This window comes from Nycticebus coucang, chromosome X, assembly GCF_027406575.1.
Source record: "Nycticebus coucang isolate mNycCou1 chromosome X, mNycCou1.pri, whole genome shotgun sequence".
Taxonomy (NCBI): domain Eukaryota; kingdom Metazoa; phylum Chordata; class Mammalia; order Primates; family Lorisidae; genus Nycticebus; species Nycticebus coucang.
Window position 1 is genome coordinate 109,549,817 of NC_069804.1, and position 24,624 is coordinate 109,574,440.

Sequence of the window (24,624 nt, forward strand, 5' to 3'; positions counted from 1 at the left end):
CCTAGAAGTGATCAAGGAATACAGCAGCATCTCAGGTTACAAAATCAACGTTCATAAATCGGTAGCCCTTATATACACCAACAACAGTCAAATGGAAAAAGCAGTTAAGGACTCTATCCCATTCACAGTAGTGCCAAAGAAGATGAAATATTTGGGAATTTACCTAACAAAAGATGTGAAAGATCTCTATAAAGAAAACTATGAAACTCTAAGAAAAGAAATAGCTGAAAATGTTAACAAATGGAAAAACATACCATGCTCATGGCTAGGAAGAATCAACATCATCAAAATGTCCATACTACCCAAAGCAATATATAATTTCAACGCACTCCCTATTAAAGCTCCACTGTCATATTTTAAAGATCTTGAAAAAACATTACTTTGTTTTATATGTAATCAGAAAAAACGTCGAATAGCCAAGACATTACTCAGAAATAAAAACAAAACAGGAGGAATCACACTACCAGACCTCAGACTTTGCTACAAATCGATAGTGATCAAAACAGCATGGTATTGGCACAAAAACAGAGAAGTAGATATCTGGAACAGAATAGAGAACCAAGAGATGAATCCAGCTACTTACCACTATTTGATTTTTGACAAGCCAATTAAAAACATTCAGTGGGGAAAAGATTCCCTATTTAACAAATGGTGCTGGGTGAACTGGCTGGCAACCTGCAGAAGACTGAAATTGGACCCACACCTTTCACCATTAACGAAGATAGACTCTCATTGGATTAAAGATTTAAACTTAAGACATGAAACTATAAAAATACTAGAGGAGAATGCAGGGAAAACCCTTGAAGAAATTGGTCTGGGTGAGTATTTCATGAGGAGAACCCCCCGGGCAATTGAAGCAGCTTCAAAAATACACTACTGGGACTTGATCAAACTAAAAAGCTTCTGCACAGCTAAGAACACAGTAAGCAGAGCAAGCAGACAGCCCTCAGAATGGGAGAAGATATTTGCAGGGTATATCTCTGACAAAGGTTTAATAACCAGAATCCACAGAGAACTCAAACACATCAGCAAGAAAAAAACAAGGGATCCCATCGCAGGCTGGGCAAGGGATTTGAAGAGAAACTTCTCTGAAGAAGACAGGCGCACGGCCTTCAGACATATGAAAAAATGCTCATCATCTTTAATCATCAGAGAAATGCAAATCAAAACTACTTTGAGATATCATCTAACTCCAATGAGACTAGCCTATATCACAAAATCTCAAGACCAGAGATGTTGGCGTGGATGCGGAGAGAAGGGAACACTTCTGCACTGCTGGTGGGAATGCAAATTAATACATTCCTTTTGGAAAGATATATGGAGAACACTCAGAGATCTAAAAATAGATCTGCCATTCAATCCTGTAATTCCTCTGCTGGGCATATACCCAGAAGACCAAAAATCACAACATAACAAAGATATTTGTACCAGAATGTTTATTGCAGCCCAATTCATAATAGCTAAGTCATGGAAAAAGCCCAAGTGCCCATCGATCCATGAATGTATTAATAAATTGTGGTATATGTATACCATGGAATACTATGCAGCCTTAAAGAAAGATGGAGACTTTACCTCTTTCATGTTTACATGGATGGAGCTGGAACATATTCTTCTTAGTAAAGTATCCCAAGAATGGAAGAAAAAATACGCAATGTACACAGCCCTACTATGAAACTAATTTGGGACTCTCACATGAAAGCTATAACCCAGCTACAACTTAACAATAGGGGGAAGTGGGAAAGGGGGGGTGGGTAGAGGGAGGGGAATCGGTGGTATCACACCTGTGGTGCATATTACAGGGGTATTTGCGAAACTTGGTAAATGTAGAATGTAAGTGTTCTGGCACAGTAACTGAGATAACGCCGGAAAGGCTATGTTAACCACTGTGATAAAAATGTGTCAAATGGTTTATGAAGTGAGTGTATGATGCCCCATAATCATATCATTGTATACAGTTATGATTTAATAAAAAAAATAAGAAAAAGAAAAAGAAATTTGAGGGTGGAGGAAGTAAAAAGATTGAACAATAAAAAAAAAAAAGAACTGTAAAAAAAAAAAAAAAAAGAGAAGAAGAATGCCCCAGAGAAATGTGAGCCCTACTAGGGGATATCATCAATGAAAATTTTTCAAGTATTACCAAAAATTATGACACACTCTGGCAAACTAGACACCCAGAAATAAAGGGAAAACCCTAGCTTCCACAAGGGCACAAAACATAAAATTAAGTCATCAACTTTCACAAAATAAGATGAATAGAACTCCACCACATTTATCAATTCTCTCAATAAAATACTAAATTGCTAGAATTTCTCAGTGAAGAAACCAGGCTGGTTGATTAGATATAAAAGTGCAGATCATCCATGTGTTGCCTACAGGAAACAAATGTAGTCTTGAAAGACAAAGTTAGACTCAGGGTGAAGGGATGCCAAAATAAATTTCATCTTACAAGGGTACATGTGAAACTTACTAAATGTAGAATATAAATGTCTTAACACAATAACTAAGAAAATGCCAGGAAGGCTATGTTAACCAGTTTGTGTATAAAATCAGTGCATGGTGCCCCATGATTTCATTAATGTACACAGCTATGATTTAAAAAAAAAAATACTTCAGGCAAACGGAAATCAGAAGAAAGGAAGAGTAACAATCTAATTTTCAGATACAAAAGGATTTAAAGCAAATAAAGTCAAAAAAGACAAAATGGATACTCCATATTGGTCAAGTGAAGAACACAACAAGAAGACATTTAAATTCTCAATATATATGCATCCAACTTAAATTCTACCATGTTTATGAAACAAACCTTAATTAGTGTGAGCAATAAGAAATCCAATAACACAATAATAGTAGGGGACTTTAACACTCCTCTTACTGAGCTGGACATATCCTCTAAATAGAAACTAAAGAATGATACAAGAAACCTAAAAGCAAGGTAGAACAACTGGGCTTAATAGAAATATAAAGAACACTCCATTCTAAAACTAAGGAAAATAAGGTCTTCTTGTTAGCCCATGGAACATTCTCCAAAATAGATCATATCCTAGGACATAAATCAAACCTCAACAAAATCAAAATAATTGAAATTGTACCTTGTATCTTCTCAGACTACAAGGCAATAACATTAGGACTCAACTCCAACAAAAGTTTTCATCCCCACACAAAGGCATGGAAAATAAACAAACTTATGCTGAATGACAGTTGGCTCAAGGAAGAGATAAAACAGGAAATCATTAATTTCCATGATCATAACAATAATGAAAATATAAGCTACCAAATCCTCAGAAATACTGCAAAAATAGTCCTAACAGGGAAATTTAATGCATTAGATGCCCACATCCAAAAAAAAGAAAGAGAGAGCATCAATAATCTCATGAATCCTCTTAAAGAAATGAAAAAGAGCAAACCAATCCCAAATCTAGCAGCAGAAAAGAAATAACCAAAACTAAATCCAGAATAAATGTAATTGAAAGAATCATTCAGAAAATTAATAAAACAAAAGTTGGTTCTTCAAAAAGATATATCAAATTTATAAATCATTGGCCAGGTTAACCAGAAATAGAAATGTAAAATCTTTAATAAACTCAATCTGGAACCAAATGGGGGGAATAACAACTAATACTGTAGAGATACTGTAGATTATTTCTGCCTACTCACCAAACCTCTATGCTCAGAAATCTCACAATATGGAGAAAATGGACCAATACCTGGAATCACACCATCTCCCTACAATTAAACAGAAAGAAAGAGATCTTTGAATAGATCAATACCAAGCACTGAGTTTGCAGAAATAATTAAAAAGCTTCCAACAACAACAACAAACCCATGACCTGATGGCTTCACATCAGAATTCTATCACACCTTCAATGATGAGCTTGTGTCTATACTGCAGAGCCTATTTCAAAACACTGAGAAGGAAGGAACATTCCCAAACACTTTCTATGAGGAAGGCAACCTTGATTTCAAAACCAGGAAGGGATATAATTTAAAAGGAGAAATACAGACAAATTTAACTAATGAATACAAATGCAAAAGTACTCAACAAAATCTTAGCTAGTAGATTTCAACTCCACATTAAAAAAAATTATACATCACAATAAAGTAGGCATCATCCAAGGGATGCAAGGCTGGTTTAACATACACATATCAATAAATGTAAATCTTATATCAATAGAAACCAAAACAAAAACTATATGATTCTGTTAATAGATGCAGAAAAAAAATTGAAAAATTCAGCATCCTTTCCTACCAAGAACACTTAAGAAAATAGGCATAAGTGGCACAATTCTTAAACTGATTGAAACCATCTATGCCAAACCCATAGCAAACGTCATACTGAATGGAGTAAAATGGAAAGCTTTTCCACTTAGAACTGGAAGCAGACAATGATGTCCACTAATGCCACTATTATTCAACATTGTGCTGGAAGTTCTAGCCAATGCAATCAGACAAGAGAACAATGTAAAGGGCATTCAAATGGGGACAAAGGAGATAAAACACTTACTCTTTGGTAATTATATCATCTTATACTTCAAAAACTCCAGAGATTCAACCACAAAAGTCGTGGAAGTGATCAAGAAATACAGTAATGTCTCAGGGTATGAAATCAATGTCCACAGGTCAGTAGACTTTGTATACGCCAAGAACAGCCAAGTTTAGAAGCAAATAAAAGACACAATTCCCTTCACAGTAGCCTCCAAGAAAATGAAATACATTGAAATATACCTCACAAAAGTGGTGAAAAATATTTTCAAAAAAAAAATAATAAAACTCTAAGAAAAGAAGTATCAAAACACATTAACAAATAGAAGAACTTACCATGCTCTTAGCTGGGAAGAACCAACATTGTAAGAATGTCTATTCTATCTAAAGCAATTACAGATTTAATGTAATCCCCATTATAATATGAATATCATACTTTGAAGAACTGGAAAGAAATAGTACTACATTTCAAATGAAACCAGGAAAAAAACCCATGTCACCAAGGCTATTCTTAGTAATAAAAACAAAGCCAGAAGCATCACCCTACCAGACTTCAGGTTATATTACAAGTCAATGGAAATCAAAATATTGGCACAAAAATAGAGGCACAGACATATGGAACACACTAGAAAACCAAGAGATGAAACAAGTCTCTAGTTGCTTTTTGATCTTTGAGAAACCAAAAAAAAAAAAAAAAAAATATATATATATATATATATATATACACAGTGGGGAAAATAATATCTATTCAAAAAATTGTGCTGGGAGAACTGGATAACCACATGTCAAAGACTGAAAGTGGACCCACATCTTGCACCCCTTACAAAAGTTGAGTCAAGGTGGATAAAAAATTTAAATCTAGACAAGTAAAAATACAACTCTTAGAAGCAAGTGTGGAAGAAACGCTTGATGATGTTGGACTGGGGAAAGATTTTATGATAAAGAGTTCAGCTGCAACAACAACAACAACAACAACAAAATTGGACTTAGTGAAGCTCAAAAGATTCTGCATAGCTACAGAAACAACAAACAAAGCAAAAATAACCTTCAGATTGGGAAAAGAAATTTAGAGAGTATAAATCTGACATTATGTTGATAAATGGAATCTACAGGGAGCTTAAATTAATAAACAATAAAAACGAGCAAATAATCTCATCTTCCACTGGTCAAGATATATGAACAGAAACTTCTTTGATGAAAACAAACAAATGGCTCACAAACATTTAAAAAAATGCTACTCATCAGAGAAACACAAATGAAAAGTACCCTGAGATATCACCCAACTCCAGTGAGAATGGCCCATATCACCAAATCTCAAAGCTGTAGATGGTGGCGTGCATGTGGAGAGAAGGGAACACTTTTACATTGCTGGTCGGACTGCAAACTAATACAACCTTTTGGGAAGGAAGTATGGAGAATTCTCAAAGAGCAAAAATTATATCTCCCATTTCATTCTGAAATCCCATTACTATGAATCTACCCAGAAGAAAAAAAAATCATTTTATCATGAGGACATTGGCGCTAGAGTGTTTATCACAGTTCATTTTATAATCACCAAAATATGGAAACAACCTAAATGCCTACCAATACAGGAATGGATTAACAAGCTGTGGTATATGTATGGCATGGATTACTATTCAGCCATTAAAAAAAAAAATTGAGACTTTAAATCTTTTGTATTAACCTGGATAAAGTTGGAACACATTCTTCTTTGTAAAGTATCACAAGAATAGAGAAGCAAGAATCCAATGTACTCAATTCTATGAATGTGGTAGATGGTAGATGATCTAATACAAACCTACATAATAAAAACCTCAAATCAATTCAAGGTGGGTTGCATGGGAACAAGGGAGCATGGAGCGGGAAGAGGGAGTGCAAACACTGTGGCCCCACTTAAAGGGTCAGAATGTTATGTTGTATGGCACACCACTTACAGGCCAGACACAATTATAAGAGGGATTTTTACCTAACAAGTTTAAACATTGTAATCTACTTCTTTATACCCTCAATTAACCTGAAACTATAAAAAGAACTTCAAACCCATTAAATTCCAAAACAATAAATAAACACATTGTACTTAATTTTTCCAAAGTCAATATGAAAGAGAAAATCCTGAAAGAAGCCAGGCATAAGTTTTACTTATAAGGGAAAAAATATCAAAATGACAGCAGAATTTCAGCTGATACTTTTCAAGCTAGAAGAATAAGGTCATCAGACTTTAACCTTCTTAAACAAAATAATTTTCAGGCCAGGATCCAGTATCCTGCTAAGTTGAGTTTCATTTGTGATGGAGAAATTAAATATTTTACAGACATGCAAATGTTGAGGAAATTTGCCATGGGGAACTCTATAGGGAGAACTGAAACCAATTCTTCATACTGACTAGCACAATGTTCTATCACAAATGTAAACACACCAAGAAATTAAAAGAAGTGTCAGGCTTCCACAATGATGCATCAAACATAACTAAGCACTGGAAATCTACAAAACAAGAAAAAAAGAAAAAACTCCACTATACCTATAAATTCTTTCAATAAATGTCAATGGCTTGAATTTCCCACTAAAGAGATATAGGCTGGCTGACTGAATACAAATACTCAAACCCACTATCTTTTGTCTCAAAGAAACGCAACTAACTTATAAGGATAAACAAGACTCAAGGTGGAGAAATGGAAAACAGTATTCCAGGAAAATGGAAATCCGAAAAAAAGCAAAAGTTGCAATCTTATTGGCAGAAACAATTCCATTTAAACCAACAAAAATAAGAAAAGACAAGGATCTGGACAGAATATACTGGTGAAGGGAAGCACACAACATTAAGTGATTTCAATCATTAGCATTTATTTACTCACCCTAAACACTCTTAGATACATAACACCAACCCTTAATTATCTGAACAATATGATATCTTCCAGCTCCATAATAGTTGAAGATTTCAACACACCTCTGACAGCACTGGAAAAATCATCCAAGCATAACCCAAATAAAGAAACAGTGGCCTTAAACATGACCTTAGAATAAATTTACTTAACAGGCATATATATAATATTTCATCCTAATAAAACTAAGTATGTGTTCTTCTCATCAGTCCATTGATCATCCTCCAAAATTGATCATATCTTAGGGCACAAGTCTAACTTCAACAAATATAAAATAATATCAATTATTCTTTATATTTTCTAGGATCGTCATGGAAAAAAAAAGTTAAAATCAATACCAACAGAACTTTTCATTTCCACATTAATTCATGGGACCTAAATAACCATATGCTGAATGACAGCTGAGTTAAGGATGACACTAATCAGGAAAACATTAAATACCTCAATCAAAATGATAATGAAGCCACAAGCTATCAAAATCTATAGGATACTGCAAAGACAGTGCTAAGAGGTTTAAGTCTAAATTTATAGCATTATATACCTTCATCCAGAAAACAGAAAGAGAGCAAGTTAACAACCTAATGAGGGGTCTTACACAAATGGAAAAGTTAGAATAATACAACACAAAAATGAACAGAAGAAAAGAAATAACCAAAATTAGAGCAGAATTAAATGAAATTAAGAAGATGAGAATCATTCATAAATTCAGCAGAAAAAAACTTATTTTTTTGAAAAGATTAATAAAATTGATAAATGCTTGGCAAGACTAACCAGAAACAGAAAAATAAGATCTGTAATAACCTCAATAAGAAACTAAAATGGGAAATAACTACAGATACCATGGAAATATAAAAGATCATAACTGATTACTACAAAAAGAAAATTCTATGCCCTGAAATTTGAAAATGTAGAGGAAGTGGACCAATACCTGAAAACACACCACCTTACTAAACTCAAGCAGAATGAATTAGAAATTTTGAATAGACCTATATAAAGCCATGAAATTTCAATAACAACAAAACTTCCAAAAAAGAAAATCTCTGGACTACATGGTTTCACACCAGAGTTCTATCAAACCTTCAAAAATGAACTTGTTTCTATATTGCACAACCTATTTCAAATATAGAAAAGGAAAGAATCCTCTGCAATATGTGCTATGAAGCAAATATGACCCTGATTCTAAAATCAGGAATTAGAAACCCCAAGAAGATGACCAACAGGAGACAGCTTTCAACAGAAGCTCCCATACAGAGGAAGACATAATGGCCAGAAAGTACCCAATAAAGCTGAAGGTTGGGAGTTGAGATGAGAGAGAAGAATGAGAACTGCACATTTCCTCAGCATTCCCTGCTGAGGTAAGCTGCTACTCCAAGGAAGCAAATTTCAGGTACAAAATCCATCCCAAAGAGGACGCGGAATCCATCCCCTCCCCCAAGAGAGTGGCTTGTACAATCTCTACAAGAGTGCAGTGAACTGAAGATCTATTTTCTCATCCCATGGGAGAGAGTCACTTGAGGCTGGGACTAATCCAGAGAGATCGCACTGTGAACCTGGGCATTCTCTTGCCCCACATAGAAGTTGAACAGATATTTTCCCTGCCATTCTGAACCCCCAGTCCACACTTTCCTCCTCGCTTGGCAGTCTAGAAGCCCAACCTCTGCAGAGAACAGAGTCTCCATGGTTCTTTGCTAGGGGCTGGGCATTGCATGGACTGCAGCAGCGCAGTTGTACTAAAACAGTGAATCTAGTCATAGTGGAAAAAGGCACAGGTGGGAAGGCGAAAGAGCATGTCGGTGGTGGGTAGAGGCATGGGAACCTGCCTGGCAGGTGGAGGCTTGGGAACATGTGGGGAGGCAATTGCCACACAGCATCAGGGATAGCAGAGTGATCCTGCTGGGGTCAAATTTCAGAGAGAAACCTCCCCAATTCTGTGGACTGCCAGAAGGAGCCAGACCTCACCCTGCAGGGGTACCAGAGGAGCAGTGAGGCTGGGACAGAGGCTCAGACTCTGAGGGAGAAAAACATTCATTGCATTGTTAACCTCTGTCTTGGAATAAACTCAGGTGGAACACTCATCAGTTTCTATTGAGCACCAGAGGGAGTCAGGCTTTAGGTTCTCCTGCAGGCTGGTGGCAGAGTGTGGTGGCCAGCCCGAGGAGGCATTAACTCCACTTTGACTCTGACAGGTGCAAATCCCTGCCACATGAGCTCATTGGAGGAAACTGGACCACAGCCCCAAAGGGTTACCAGTGACTGGGCATGGCAGAGATGCAAGGTGGGGAAGGAGGCACCAGCCTGCCTGGACTAACTCTTTTGCTGGGCGGGCCTTTCTGACTCCATGGAGAAGCAGAGCAAGTCACACTTCAGTTGCCAGTGGAAGCCCAGTGTCTGGTTGCTGGAGACCTTTTGAACTCTCCCACTTCATCTGTGATTGTGCTGACCAGGACAATTGGTTTGGAACTCTTGACCTGGGCAAGTCACCTGGGGACCCTTAAAGGTTTAGCCCTGGTTGTGTTGTAGTGGGAGGGTCTGATTCTTCTCTTCCTTTTGTTGCCCATCAGGGGCAGGATGTCTTAATTGCTTGTTTCTCCCCAGCTGAGATTTCAGCCCAGACACACTAATTCACTAGGATCAGTTAGAGACTAGCTGAATACAAGACAGTGTCACCTAGCCCCATCACACAAAGCGGATCCCCAGGATCTCAGGCTACGGTACTGAATGGGCCTTTGCAAACCTGTAGAGGAAAAGCCACAGTCATCAGTCCCACCTCTTTGATAAAAGGCTGGTGAATTACAACTCCCAGAGCCTTCAATCCAATTTTACCTTACCAGCTTCTCTAACCAAACTGAGAAAAATAATCATGAGACACAATTAGTGGAAAATCTCTGGCAACATGAATAATCAGAGTAGATCAACTCCCTCAAGAAATTACAAAAGAGACACAAGAGAATATGCCATTCATAAACAAATGGCTGAGATGTCAGAAATCGAGTTCAGAATATAAATGGCAAATAAGATTAATAGAATTCAGGAAAAATTGGAATTTGAAATTCAAGGAGTAATTCAAAAGATGTCTCAAGAATTCAATGAATTCAAAGACAAACATCTCTAAAGATTTTGACACATTGAGACAAGAATTTGCAGCTCTCAAAGATCTGAAAAATACAATAGAATCACTCAGTAACAGAATAGAGCAGAATGAAGAAAGGATCTCTGACATTGAAGACAAAGCTTTTGAAAGCTCCCCAATGCTGAAAGAGGCAGAGAAGTGGAGAGTAAAAATGAATCATTCCCTGAGAGAACTGTGGGACCACATCAAAAGAGCAAATATTCACCTTATAGGAATTCCTGAAGGAGAAGAGGATGGTCTGAAAGGCACCGATGCCTTACTCCAAGATATAATTGAGGAGCATTTCCCAAGCATGGCAAGAGATACAGAAATTCAGATAGCAAAAAGGTTCAGAACCCCAGCACAACTCAATCCAAATAAAGCATCGGCTACATACATTATAATTAATTTTGCCAAAGTTAATGTAAAGGACATAATTCTGTAAGCAGCCAGAGGTAAGAAAATCATAACCTACCAGGGAAAGGATATTAGAATGACTGCAGATATCTCACCTGAAACTTATCAAGCCAGAAGAGGATGGTCATCAACCTTCAATCAACTTTCATCCCAGGATCCTGTATCCTGCTAAACTGAGTTTCATTTGTGATGGAGAAATCAAATACTTTAATGACATACACATGGTGAAGAAATTTGCCATAACTAAATCAGCCCTCCAGGATATTCTCAGACACATTGTGCACAAAGACCAGCACAATTCTCTACCACCTAAGGAAACTCGCTCAGAAATTTTTGAACAAAACCAAACTTCCACAGTGGCAAAAGGATTAAAAACGTCCACTGGACTTTTGAAAAACTTTACACCCAAAACACTACCAGGCTTATCAATTCTCTCAATTAATATGAATAATTTAAATTCTCCTCTAAAGAGGCACAGGTTTGCTAACTGGATACATGAATTCAGACCAAATATCTTCTGCATACAAGAATCTCATCTTACCTTAAAGTATAAAAATAGACTCAGGGTGAAGAGATGGACATCTGTAATTCAGGCAAATGGATACCAGAAAAAAAGCAGGGGGTGCAATTTTATTTGTAGATACAATAGGTTTAAACCAATAATGGTAAGGAAAGATAAGGATGGTCATTTCATATTTGTCAAGGGAATTACTCAATATGAAGAAATTTCAATTATTAAAATGTATACGGCCAACCAGAATGCTCCTCAATTTATAAAGGAGATCCTAACAGATATGAACAATTTGATATCTTCCTGCACTATAGGAGTCAGAGATTGTAACACATCCTTGGCGGTGTTCATAGATCCTCCAACAATACAGTCAACACAGGCATTATGGACATAAACTTGACCCTACAATAAATGGAATTAACAGACATTTACAGAACATTTCATCCTAAAAAAAAATGAATACAAGTTCTTCTTATCAGCCCATGGAACATCCTCCAAAATTGATCACATCGTGGGTCACCAGTCTAACCTCAGCAAATATTAAAAAATCAAAATTATTCCTTGGATTTTTCTCAGATCATCATGGAATAAAAGTTGAACTCAACAACAACAGGAATCTTCATACACATACAAAGACAGGGAAACTAAATAATCTAATGCTTAATGATAGCTGAGTCATAGATGAGATTAAGAAAGAAATTACCAAATTTTTGGAATGAAATGATAATGAAGACACCATTCATCAGTACTTGTAGGACACTGCAAAGGCATTTCTAAGAGGAAAATTTATAGTATTGTAAGCCTTCCTCAAGAGAATGGAAAGAAAGGAAGTCAACAACTTAATGAGACCTCTCAAGCAACTGGAAAAGGAAGAACATTCCAATGCAAAACCAAGCAGAAGAAAAGAAATAACCAAAGTTAGAGCAGAACTAAATGAAATTGAAAAAAAAAGAATCATTCCATATATCAATGAATCAAAAAGTTGGGTTTTTTGAAAAGATTAACAAAATTGATAAACCTTTGGCTAACCTAACCAGAAACAGAAAAGTAAAATCCCTAATATCATCAATCAGAAATGATAAAAAAAGAAATAAGAACAGAAACCTTGCAAATTTAAAAAAATCCTTAATGAATATTATAAAAAATTCTATTCTTAGAAATATGAAAATCTGAAGGACATAGACCAATACTTGGAAGCAGGCCACCTTCCTAAACTTAGCCAGAAAGAAGTGGAAATGTTGAACAGGCCTATGCCAAGTTCTGAAATAGCATCAACTATACAAAATCTCCCCCAAAAGAAAAGTCAAGAACCAGATGAATTCACATCAGAATTCTACCAAACCTTTAAAGAGGAACTAGTACCTATATTGCTTAACCTTTTCCAAAATATAGAAAAAAAGTAATACTACCCAACACATTCTATGAGGCAAACATCACATTGATCCCCAAAACAGGAATAGACCCAAGAAGAAAAGAAAATTATAGACAAATAATGAATATTGATGCAAAAATATTCAATAAGATCCTAGCAAACAGAATCCAGCAACACATTAAACAATTATACACCATGATCAAGTTGGTTTTCTCTCAGGGTCTCAAGGTTGCTTCACTAATCATGAATCTGTAAATATAATACATCACACAAACAAAATAAAAAACAAAGACCATAGTCTCTCAATTGATGCAGAAAATGATTTTTATAATATCTAGCATCCTTTCCTGATCAGAACACTTAAGGAAATAAGCATAGAAGGGACATTTCTTAAACCAATAGAGGCCATTCACCACAAACCCACAGCCAATATTGTATTGAATGGAGTAAAATTAAGAACATTTCCACGCAGATCGGGAATCAGACAAGGATGCCCATTGTCTCTATGGCTTTTTAACATTGTAATGGAAGTCTTAGCCATCACAATCAGGCAAGAGAAGGCAAACAAGGGTATTCAAATAGGGTCAGAGGTGATCAAACTTTCACTCTTTGCAGATGATATGATTTTATACCTGGAAAACCCCATAGACTCAACTACAAAACTCTTAGAAGTGATCAAGTAATACAGCAATGTCTCAGGAAAATCTATACTCACAAATCAGTAGCTTTTATATACACCAACAACAGTCAAGCTGAAAAGCAGTCAAGGACTCGATTCCATTTACAGTAGTGCCAAAGAAGATGAAATATTTGGGAATTTAACTTAAAAAGGATGTGAGAGATCTCTATAAAGAACTATGAAACTCTGAGAAAAAAATAGCTGAAGATGTTAACAAATGGAAAAAATATACCATGCTCATGGCTGGGAAGAATCAACATTGTAAAAAGTTCCCTACTATCCAAAGCTATATACAAATTTAATGCAATCCCTGTTAAAGCACTACTGCCATACTTTAAAAATGTGGAAAAAATACTACTTTTTTTTCCTATGGAATCAGAAAAAACCTTGCCTAGCCAAGACATTACTCAGAAATAAAAACAAATCAGGAGGAATCACGCTACCAGATTTCAGACTATTATATAAATCTATAGTGATAAAAACAGCATGGTATTGGCACAAAAATAGAGAGGTAGATGTATGGAAGAGAATAGAGAACCAAGTGATGAACCCACACACTCATTTGATCTTTTATAAGCCTATCAAAAACATAAATTGGGGGAAAGACTTCCTATTTAACAAATGGTTCTGGGTGAATTGGTTAGCAACTTGCAGAAGACTAAAACTGTACCCACACCTTTCATCATTAACAAAAATTGATTTTCAGTGGATTAAAGATTTAAACTTAAGACATTAAACTGTAAAGATAATTGGATAGAGTGCAAGGGAAACATATGAAGAAATTGGCCTGGGAGAATATTTTATTAGGAAGACCTCCTGGGCAACTGAAGCAACACCAAAAATATATTACTGGGATATGATCAAACTAAAAAGCTTCTGCACGGCCAAGAGCACAGTACGTAAATCAAGCAGACAGCCCTCAGAATGGCAGAAGATATTTGCAGGTTACGTTTCTGACAAAGGTTTGATAACTAGACTCCACAGAGAACTCAAACTAATTAATAAGAAAGAACAAGTGATCCTATTTCACTGTGGGCAAGAGACTTAAACAGAAGCTCCTCTTAAGAAGACAGGTGCAAGGCCCACAGACACATGAAAAAATGCTCATCATCTTTAATCATCAGAGACATGCAAATCAAAGCCACTTTATGATATCATCTAACTCCAGTAAGAGTAACCCACATAATAAAATCCCAAAACTACAGATGTTGTCATGGTTGTGGAGACAAGGGAACCCTTCTGCACTGCAGGTGGGAATGAAAGTTAATACATTCCTTTTGAAAAGAAGTTTGGATAACACTTAGGGAACTAAAAGGAGACCTGCCATTTGATCTTGCAACTCCACTAGTAGGTATATATCCAGAAGACTAAAAATCATTTTAAAACAAAGATGTTTGCATCAAAATGTTTATTGTAGCCCAATTCATAATTGCCAAGTCATAGAAGCAGCCAGTGCCATTAGCCCATGAATGGATTAATAAATAGTGGTGTATGTATACCATGGGATATTATGCAGCCTTAAAAAAAAAATGGAGACATTACCTCTTTTATGTTTACATAAATGGAGCTGGAACATATGCTTCCTAGTAAAGTATCTCAAGAATGGAAATAAAAGTATCTAATGTATTCAGTTCTAGTATAAAATTGGTGTATAATGACCCACAATTTCATATGAAAGATACAAGGAATAGTCTAGGATGAAGGATGGAAAAGGAAGGGGAAGGGAGGAAAATGGGAAGGTTGGATGGAGCAAGGAGAATAGGAGGAGCACTATGGTGCATATTTCAAGGGTACATATCAAATATATGAAGTGTAAAGTATAAATATCTTAACACAATAATTAAGTAAGTGAGGTGAAGGCTATGTTAACCAGTTTGATGTAAGCATTCCAAATTGTATATAAAATATGAACATTGTACCCAATAATTGCATTAATCTATACAGATATGATTTAATAAAAAAATAAATAAAACCAGGATATGACCCAACAGAATGGGAAAAAATATATCCAATGTACCTAATACTAATATGAAAACAATATACAAACAACTACATTCCTACAGGAAAGAAAAACACAGGTATAGTCTAGCTAGTAGGAGGGGAGAGGAGAGAGAGGACAGGGTGGAAGAGGGAGGGAGAAAGAAGGGATCTCAGCTAATGTGCACAATGTGAGGGTATTCAGCACACCCTATAGGTGAAGGGCTCAACTGTAACTTGAACTTTATCTCAGAAATGAAAATACTTTTACCATAAATATTTGTACCTTCTTATTAATCTGAACTTAAAAAAAATTCTGCATACCTAAGGACACAATCAAAAAAACAAATAGACAAAATTAAGAATCTAAGAAAATATTCACATGTTCAAATTTGATAAAGGGCTGACATGTGCCAGTGTCTTGCTGAGTGGCATTCAGCATTCATATTGTTGTCGGGTGTATTTGTGTGCTGTTGTGAGAATATAAGAACTTGAATTAAAACAATGAACAAACATTACATTTTTCTTTATACTTGATAAAAGTGCAAGTGAAATCAGGGATATATTAGCCCAAATTTGTGGGGATCATGTCATGAAGGAAATGGTAGTGTACTAAGGGATTAAATGTTTTTCTGAGGGAGAAAGAAAGCATCACTGAAGAGAAAAGGTCAGGATGGCCAGCAATGAGAACTGAAAAAAGTCATTTTACCATAAGGACCTTTGCACTTGAATGTTTATAGAAGCTCAATTTACAATAGCAAAGATGTGGAAACAACCCAAGTGCCCATAAATCCACAAATGGATTAATAAAGTGTGTTATATGTGTACAATGGAATATTATTCAGCAAAAAAATGGAGACTTTCTATCTTTTATATATACCTAGAAGGATCTGGATAACATTCTGTTAAGTAAATTATCATAAAAATTAAATATCAAGCATCCCATGTCCTCAGTATGAAGTTGAAGCTGGCATATTAATACCTACAGATCCATATAAGAGAAAAACTCCATTAAATTCAAGAACATATTCTTCTTAGTAAAGTATCTCAAGAATGGAAGAAAAAGTACCCAATGTACTCAGCCCTACTATGAAACTAATTTAGGGTTTTCACATGAAAGCTATAACCCAGTTACAACCTAAAAATAGGGGGAAGGGGGAAAGGGAGGGGAGGGAGGAGGGAGGTGGGTAGAGGGAAGGGGATTGGTGGGATTACACCAGTGGTGCATCTTACAAGGGTATGTGTGAAACTTGGTAAATGGTCTGTGAAGCTAGTGAATGATGCCCCATGAATATATCAATGTACACAGCTATGATTTAATAAAAATAAATAAATAAATAAAAAATCACCTGAAGAATTTTGAAAAATAAAAAAAAAAAAGAAAGGGGAGTGAATGCTCCATGCATTCCAACATAATAGATACAATGGACAGGCATATGGCACACTTCCTGGGTTAAGGACATAACTAAATATCAGACTTTACCTTATAAACACAAACAAAGTAACCTAATTCTATCTACCCTCGAATCAATTTGAAATCTAAAAAAAAAAAAAAATAAAAGAAAAGAAAGAAAGAAAAAACTAAACTAGCTCTTTTTAGACACTCAGGAAGAAACAAAAAAAGACATCAGAAATGTTTATTTTTCATCACTTATGTCTCTTTAGAATAGCCTCCAATTCTGCAATTTGGTACTCTACACAAATCCACTAAGATTACTACTAAGTTTGACACGAATTTTCATTAGTCTACTGTCTTGCTTCATGCCTTCTTTTAGGAAATTGAGCTGTGTTTTCAAGCACTGTGGTGGATATAACCAACCTCATATTGAGCCTGTGGTAGTTGTCTGAAAGTTTTACCTCAAGAATTAGTTACATTTCAGGGAGGCGTCTGTGGCTCAGTGAGTAGGGCCACTGGCCCCATATACCAAGGGTGGTGGGTTCAGGCCCGGCCCCACAATCTGCAACAAAAAATAGGTGGGCATTGTGGCAGGCACCTGTAGTCCCAGCCACTTGAGTGGCTGAGGCAAGAGAATCGCCTAAGCCCAAGAGCTGGAGGTTGCTGTGAGCTGTGATGCCACAGCACTCTCCCAAGGGCGATGAAGTGACACTCTGTCTATTAAAAAAAAAAAAAAAAGAATTAGTTACATTTCAAATGGTCAGGGCAACATATATCAAAGAAAAAGTATAGAATTATGAGTAAATGCCATCATGTGGTGTTTAATACATGCAAATAAAGCTATAAAACCCAGTTTGACTGCAGGGAGGAATGAGTTTAATAGATTGAACTCCTGAATAGACTTAGGAAGCGTTTACTGTATCTATCTATCTGTGTGTGTGTATATATATATATGTGTATAAATATCACATTACCAGACCACATGTTATACTACAAGTCTATAGTGATCAAAACAGCATGTATTAGTACAAAAATAGAGATACAGTTCTATGGAATATAATAGAAAACCTAGAGATGAACCCAGACATATATTCCCATCTGACCATATATATATATATATATATATATATACATATACAGACATCAGATAAGGAAGATTTATTAATATTTTGGTAACTATTACAACAATATCTGAGTTCTAACATTTGATTTGGAAGGTTGGGAAAATTTTAATCTTGTAAAAATAACTTACAAATATTTTTCCCCTAAAAAGTAACAGAGAGTGTTAAAATAGTAAATCATTTTTAGAGATAAAGAGACTAAGGAAAGAGAGTGCATAAATGAATCACTTTCTGTAGGCAAATTAATGTGTCACCTAAGATGCAAACTCTGACAAGCAAGTTGGTGAAGTTGTCACCATGAGCTTACATTGTCAGCACTGTCCAAACAACTAGGTAAGATTTCATAATCTTGGTATATCATTATCTCACATCTTTGTTTGTGCTGAAATGTGCCAGTCTCTTGCTGAACGGCATACATTATTGTTGTTGTATGTTTTTGTGTGCTGTTATGAGAATGTAAGAACTTAAATTAGAACAATAAACAAACATTACATTTCTTGTTGGACTTGGCAAGAGTGAAAGTTAAAACAGGGACATGCTAGTCCAAGTTTATGGGGATAATGCCATGAAGAAAATGGCAGTGTATAACTGGATTAAATGTTTTTCTGAGGGGAGAGAAAGTATCATTGATCAAGAGAGGTCAGGATGGCCAGAAATGAGAAGAACTGATAAAAATGTTGCAAAAATTCATTAAATTGTGCCTCACAATCATCAGTTGACTTCAAGAAGCATAGCAGACCATGTAAACATTAGTAGAGAAACAGTTAGCAAAATCTTAACTGAAAATCTTGGCCAACAACTCATAGCTCTTGCATTACAACAATGCACCAGCTCACCTGGCACTGTCTGTGAGGGAGTTTTTAGCCAATAAACAAATAACTGTATTGGGACACCCTCCTTCTCACCTGAGCTGGACCCAATAACTTTTTTTCTTCACCAGAAGATTAAGGACATGTTAAAAGGAAGATATTTTGATGACATCCAAGACATCAAGGGTGATACAACAATAGCTTTGATGATCATTGCAGGAAAATCATTCCAAAATTCCTTTGAAGGGTAGACTAGGTCCTGTCTCTGGTCCTGGCATAGATTCCCAAGGGGAGTACTTCCCAGGATGACCGTAGTGACATTCAACAATGACGTAGGTAGCACTTTTTCTGGGATGAGTTTACAAATTAATTGTTATACTTCCTATTCAGTAAAATGTATATATTTATACATGAGATGAAAAAGTTAATGATAGAGTCTAAATCAATTATAACTGATGAAAGGAGTTTGTTCAGGAGATGAAAGAAATAAAAGTGGGAGAAATCATAACACTAGACAGAAAATGATCAAATATGAAATTATGTTGTTCACCCAGTATATACTACAGATACTTAAGGGTGCCAATTTTATGAAATTAGTAATGAAGTTAAACTCAAAGTAGATATTGTTAAGATAGCAATTAGCTTAAACAATAAAGGGATAGAAGAATAATATCTTCCTTAGTCTACACATCCCCCAATATGTGCACACAGACACACACACACAAATGGTCTTAGCTTTTGTTTTCATATTGTAAAATTTTATAAGCGTACCAGAGAGATAAATTAGAAGTCATACATATAAAAGACATTAACTTAGAGGAGAATTTGGTGGTTCCCAAAGTAGCTTTAAGGACTATTAAGTTTTTTGGGTCAATTTGTGTCATAAGACAAAATAAAATTTTATGGGCTAGGTCATGAACGCTGCAAGTACTGGACAGGTTGCTTGCAAATACTATTCTTGCAGTTCCAGATTAAGAACTATAGTATCTTTATTCCATGACTCTGTAATTATCTTTCAGATCAAGGGACTCTGTGAGTGAATAAACAAGTTTTGAGACAATATCTTCAAAATATTAAATAAGTACAGATGATTATTTCAAATATTTTGAAAACTCACTCATATATACAACTATGCATGCATATATTTATAATACAGAACTGGGTATATGAAGAGCAATAATTATACATTCAGCTATAAATATGTTTATAACAACTACACATGCCTGTTAGTTTAATTTTTATATTTCTACACTTCAGAGATTTTTCCACGAACTGAATCAGAAGTGTCAAAGCATAGTAATAGAAACTATTCACAAGCAGCTTAATTACCATCTCTGGCTATGTCTGTAAGATTAAATCAGATACAATAAAGAGTCATTATTTACTTTGATTAACACTAGCACCTACACGCAGACCTCTTTGAGTATTAAGACTTTTTTTTCAGGCCCATATCTGCCATTACCAATCAGACTACATTGTTTGAATGTCATTTTAATTCTGTTTAGGTAAAATATCACAAACCAAATCAAAACTTTATCTCAAGACCTTTGTTACTTTCTTATGTTTTTATTATGGTTGGTTGCACTACAAATATTCCAGTCTAACAGTTTCATAAAATGTATGTCATCTAGTATTTTTCAAACTATTCTTATCCTCTTATATGTCCTTAAAAACAATTATTTTGTATTCTACAGCCTTAGATTCACTGGAATTTCTCACCTATTCTGTTTCTTTTCCTCTTTCCTTTGAGATCAGTTCTTAGCCTTCTGGACATGTCTCTTTCTGCCAGTCTCCTGTTCTCATACTCTATGTAAGTCTGTTCCCATTACTCCTATTTTGTATTCTCTCTGAGTGAACTAATCTAACAGTGTAGACTTCAACACAATTTACATTATAATTATTAAATATTCTTTATCCAACCTACACTTCATTCTGAATTTAAAAATTGACTTACATAAACTCTTTAAATTTCTCACCCAAAATTGCTTCTCTTCTTCCTATCTCAATCGATTGATTCACTTTCCACCACTCTTCAACCCTAACCCATTGATCCTTCTTATTCCCCTCTGCATATTTTATATAAAATAATGCAATATGTTTTTAATTTTACAATAGAAATGTGTTCATCTTGTATTTAGTCACTCTACATTTCCACTGTCACTGACTGCATGTTGAACTTGAGGACCTCATTTATTCTCCGTTTTGTCTAAACTGCATTCTAATAGGTTTTCTTCCCCTTTAGTTCACATTCCACCTTTTACACAAACTTGATATTATATCCCTCTGCTCAAAGCCCCTTGATCACCACTGATTTATCTTTATCTCTAAAATCCAAATTGCTTAGCAACCTCCCTCCTCAACATCATATCTCACCATTACATTCAATATTCTCCATTAGAAAATCCCTCTTACTTTTTACCATTCTTGTAAAGATTAAAACATTCTAGTCATTTTTCAAGAATAAACTCAAATTTTACTTTTTATTGGAACTTTTCTGTTAGTGATGTAAGCAGAATAATCATTCCATTTCTAGTGATTTGATATAAAGCTTTTCACACTGTACTTAAATCATTTGTTTACATATGTATGTCCCTCATTAGATTGCTTAATGCCCCCAAATGAAGACTATGATTTATTATTAGTTTTCTTTTTGAAGTTCAGGGATTAGTAGGCACAAAATAAAATTCAAGGAAGAAAGAAAGAGAGGAAGGAGAGAGGAAAGACAAAAGGAGAGAGGGTTTTTAAGGGATTTCTTTCTGATGTCTCTATCTACCAACTTATACGAATCCTCAGGACATCACACCAGTGCTATTTATATTTGGCTACTATCTCTTACATTAGACTTGTGGAACCTTACAGAAAAAATAAACTGAGAGTGAGAAAGAAATAAAATGACTCCTAAAATATAGGCTTAGAGAACTGGTATCATAAGTATAAATTTTTAAGGTTTTACCTGCTTTAATTAAACTTATTACTTGAAGAAAGTGTTAAAGTTAGGAAACTTCTTTTGCAAACACTTTCAGAAGATGGAATGATTAATCAGACGTAACTCAAGCAGGAAGAAATGGTAGTCTGAACCCTTCACTGCTTTGTAATGATTGGATATATTTCATCTGCAAAGTGTAAGGTAAGATAGAAGAAGAACAAAGAAAGAAAACTATTATTAAAGCAAAAATGCATGTATTAATAAGGTTATATCCACCTATTCATTTATTCCTTCAAAATATTTATCAAATGGTGATTATTGTGCTGTGTTTGCAAGTGTCTGTGAATGAAATGGTAAATAAGACCTTCAAAATTCCTTAAAATGGCTAAGAGTGAAAACATTTATAATTTACATAAGATACATTTAACATATATTTAATTAGTCTTTTTTATTTGAAGATATCTTTAAAGAACAATTTAGTTTTTAAAGCAGAACAATAGCAATGCATTTTATAATTTATAAAATACACAGAATTTAGGGCGGTGCCTGTGGCTCAGTGAGTAGGGCGCCGGCCCCATATGCCGAGGGTGGCGGGTTCAAACCCAGCCCCGGCCAAACTGCAACAAAAAAATAGCCGGGCGTTGTGGCGGGCGCCTGTGGTCCCAGCTGCTTGAGAGGCTGAGGCAGGAGAATAGCGTAAGCCCAAGAGTGAGAGGTTGCTGTGAGCCATGTGACACCACATCACTCTACCCGAGGGCGGTACAGTGAGACTCTGTCTCTACAAAAATAAATAAATAAATAAATAAAATACACAGAATTTAAATGTCTGAAAAAATAGCACAAGGAATGCTGGAAAAAAAATTGAAATTATACTGTTGTGAAAGTTTTACACTACAAATTAAGTGATACAATATTTGAAATTTGATTATAATAAGATAAAAAATGTGGAAAATCCTACAGTAATTATTTACAAAATAAAATAAAGAAATACTGAACATAGGTAATAATCCAATAAGAAGACAATTTTGAATAATTCAAATACTCAAAAATTGAAATGAAGTCAGAAAGAAAAGAAAAAATAAACAATGGATGGGACATATGGAGAAAATAGCAATATTTTTAAATTTAAAGGCGACCATAATGATAATTTAATTAAGTATAAATGGTCTGACTCTTCGCATATATTATCAGATTTAAAAAATAAAAATCAAGGCAGAAGTATACTGTGCTAATGAAACTAAATTTAAATATAACAACCTATATGGGATACAAATTTAAATATACATATGTATATATATATATATATCATGGCTGAAAAGAAAGATAAGGCAGTTGTATTAGTTTCATAGGCTATAGTAAGAAAGTACTACAAACTTAGTGGCTTTAAACCACATATATTTTTTCTCCAGCAGTTAAAGGGGCCCTAATCCAACATTAAGGTATTGTCAGGGTTGGTTTATTTTTGAATATCTGAGGAAGTAAACATCCCCTACTGTTCTTCTCGCTTGTGTTTTCCTGCAATCTCAGAATCCACTGGTTTGTAAATTACTTATTATAGTCTCTGCCTTCATCTTCTGTTTTCATCCCTGTGTGTTTGTGCTCCCCTTGCTCTTACAAAGATGTCAGTCATTGAATTAAGGGGCTACGCCAATCCAGTATGCTGTAATCATAATCCTGACCTAAATGTGTCTGAAAGGACCTTATTTCCAAACAGGGTTACATTCTGAGGTTCATGGTAAATGTGAATGGGGGGCACCATTAAAACCCCTATAACAGCTATATAATAATATCAGACAATATAAATTTCAGGAGGAAAACAGTATTAACATGGGTAAAGAATAATATTTCAAAATAATAGTGGAAGAACTATTGAGAAGAAGAGCAAGATGAGAGACTAAGAAGCTCAAGGCTTCAATTCTAATAAGAAAACAATTTTTAAAGTAGAGATAGAATATAGTAACATAATATGATCTCTGTGATAAAAGAATTAAATTCTTTCATTTGTGGCAAAACGAATGGAACTAGAAGTCCTTATGTTAAGTGAAATAAGCCAGGCACAGAAAGACAAATATTACATGTTCTCACTCATATTTGAGAGTTAATCAAGTTGCTCTCCTGGAAAGAGAGTAATCAGAGGTTAGGGATGGTGTTTGTTTGGGGGATTGGCAATGAAGAGAGGTTTATTAATGTGTACAAATATATAGTTAATAGAAGGAATAATTTCTATTCTATGATAGCACATTAGGGTGAATAGTTAAAATTTCAGTATTGTATATTTCAAAATAGCTAGAAAAGATTTTAAAGATTCTCAACACAAAGATATGATGAATATTTGAGGTGATGGATATCTTAAACACCCTGCTTTGATCATTGCACATAGAATTCAAGTATCAAAATGTCATATATACCCTATAAATATGTACAAATTATGTACACCAAAATAAGTAAATTAAAAAAAATGGAAAATAGTTATCTACTATAGCCAAGGCAACGCCAAGTAAAGAAAAAACATGTTAAAAATGATAGAGCTCTTTTGGTATTTTTACTTGTCCTTACCCAACATCCTCCCTCATGCAACATTAAAACATAAACTTCCCATGGGATTCAGAGAGAAAAATGGAATAATGGAACTTATTTATAAAGTTCTAATCAGTCTATGAACTTCTTGAGGGACTTAGTTACCTAATCCAGAGCTCATTTAAATACAAAACAAAACAACAATTTCAGAAGACAGTGGAGGGCACTTCTTGTGAAAACTAGAGGGAGACTGCAGTCATGTTAACTCCTGGAGCAAGAAGGGATTATGTTTAAAGAATATAACAGAACATCTAAAGACCAAAGAATGTGGGGTGAGACTTCTTTGGAATTTAGCCATTTAAAAGCAGCTATGTATAGGTAGAAACTTTTTTTTCTTAAAATAAAAAAGCACATGCAAGTATGGAGAATCCT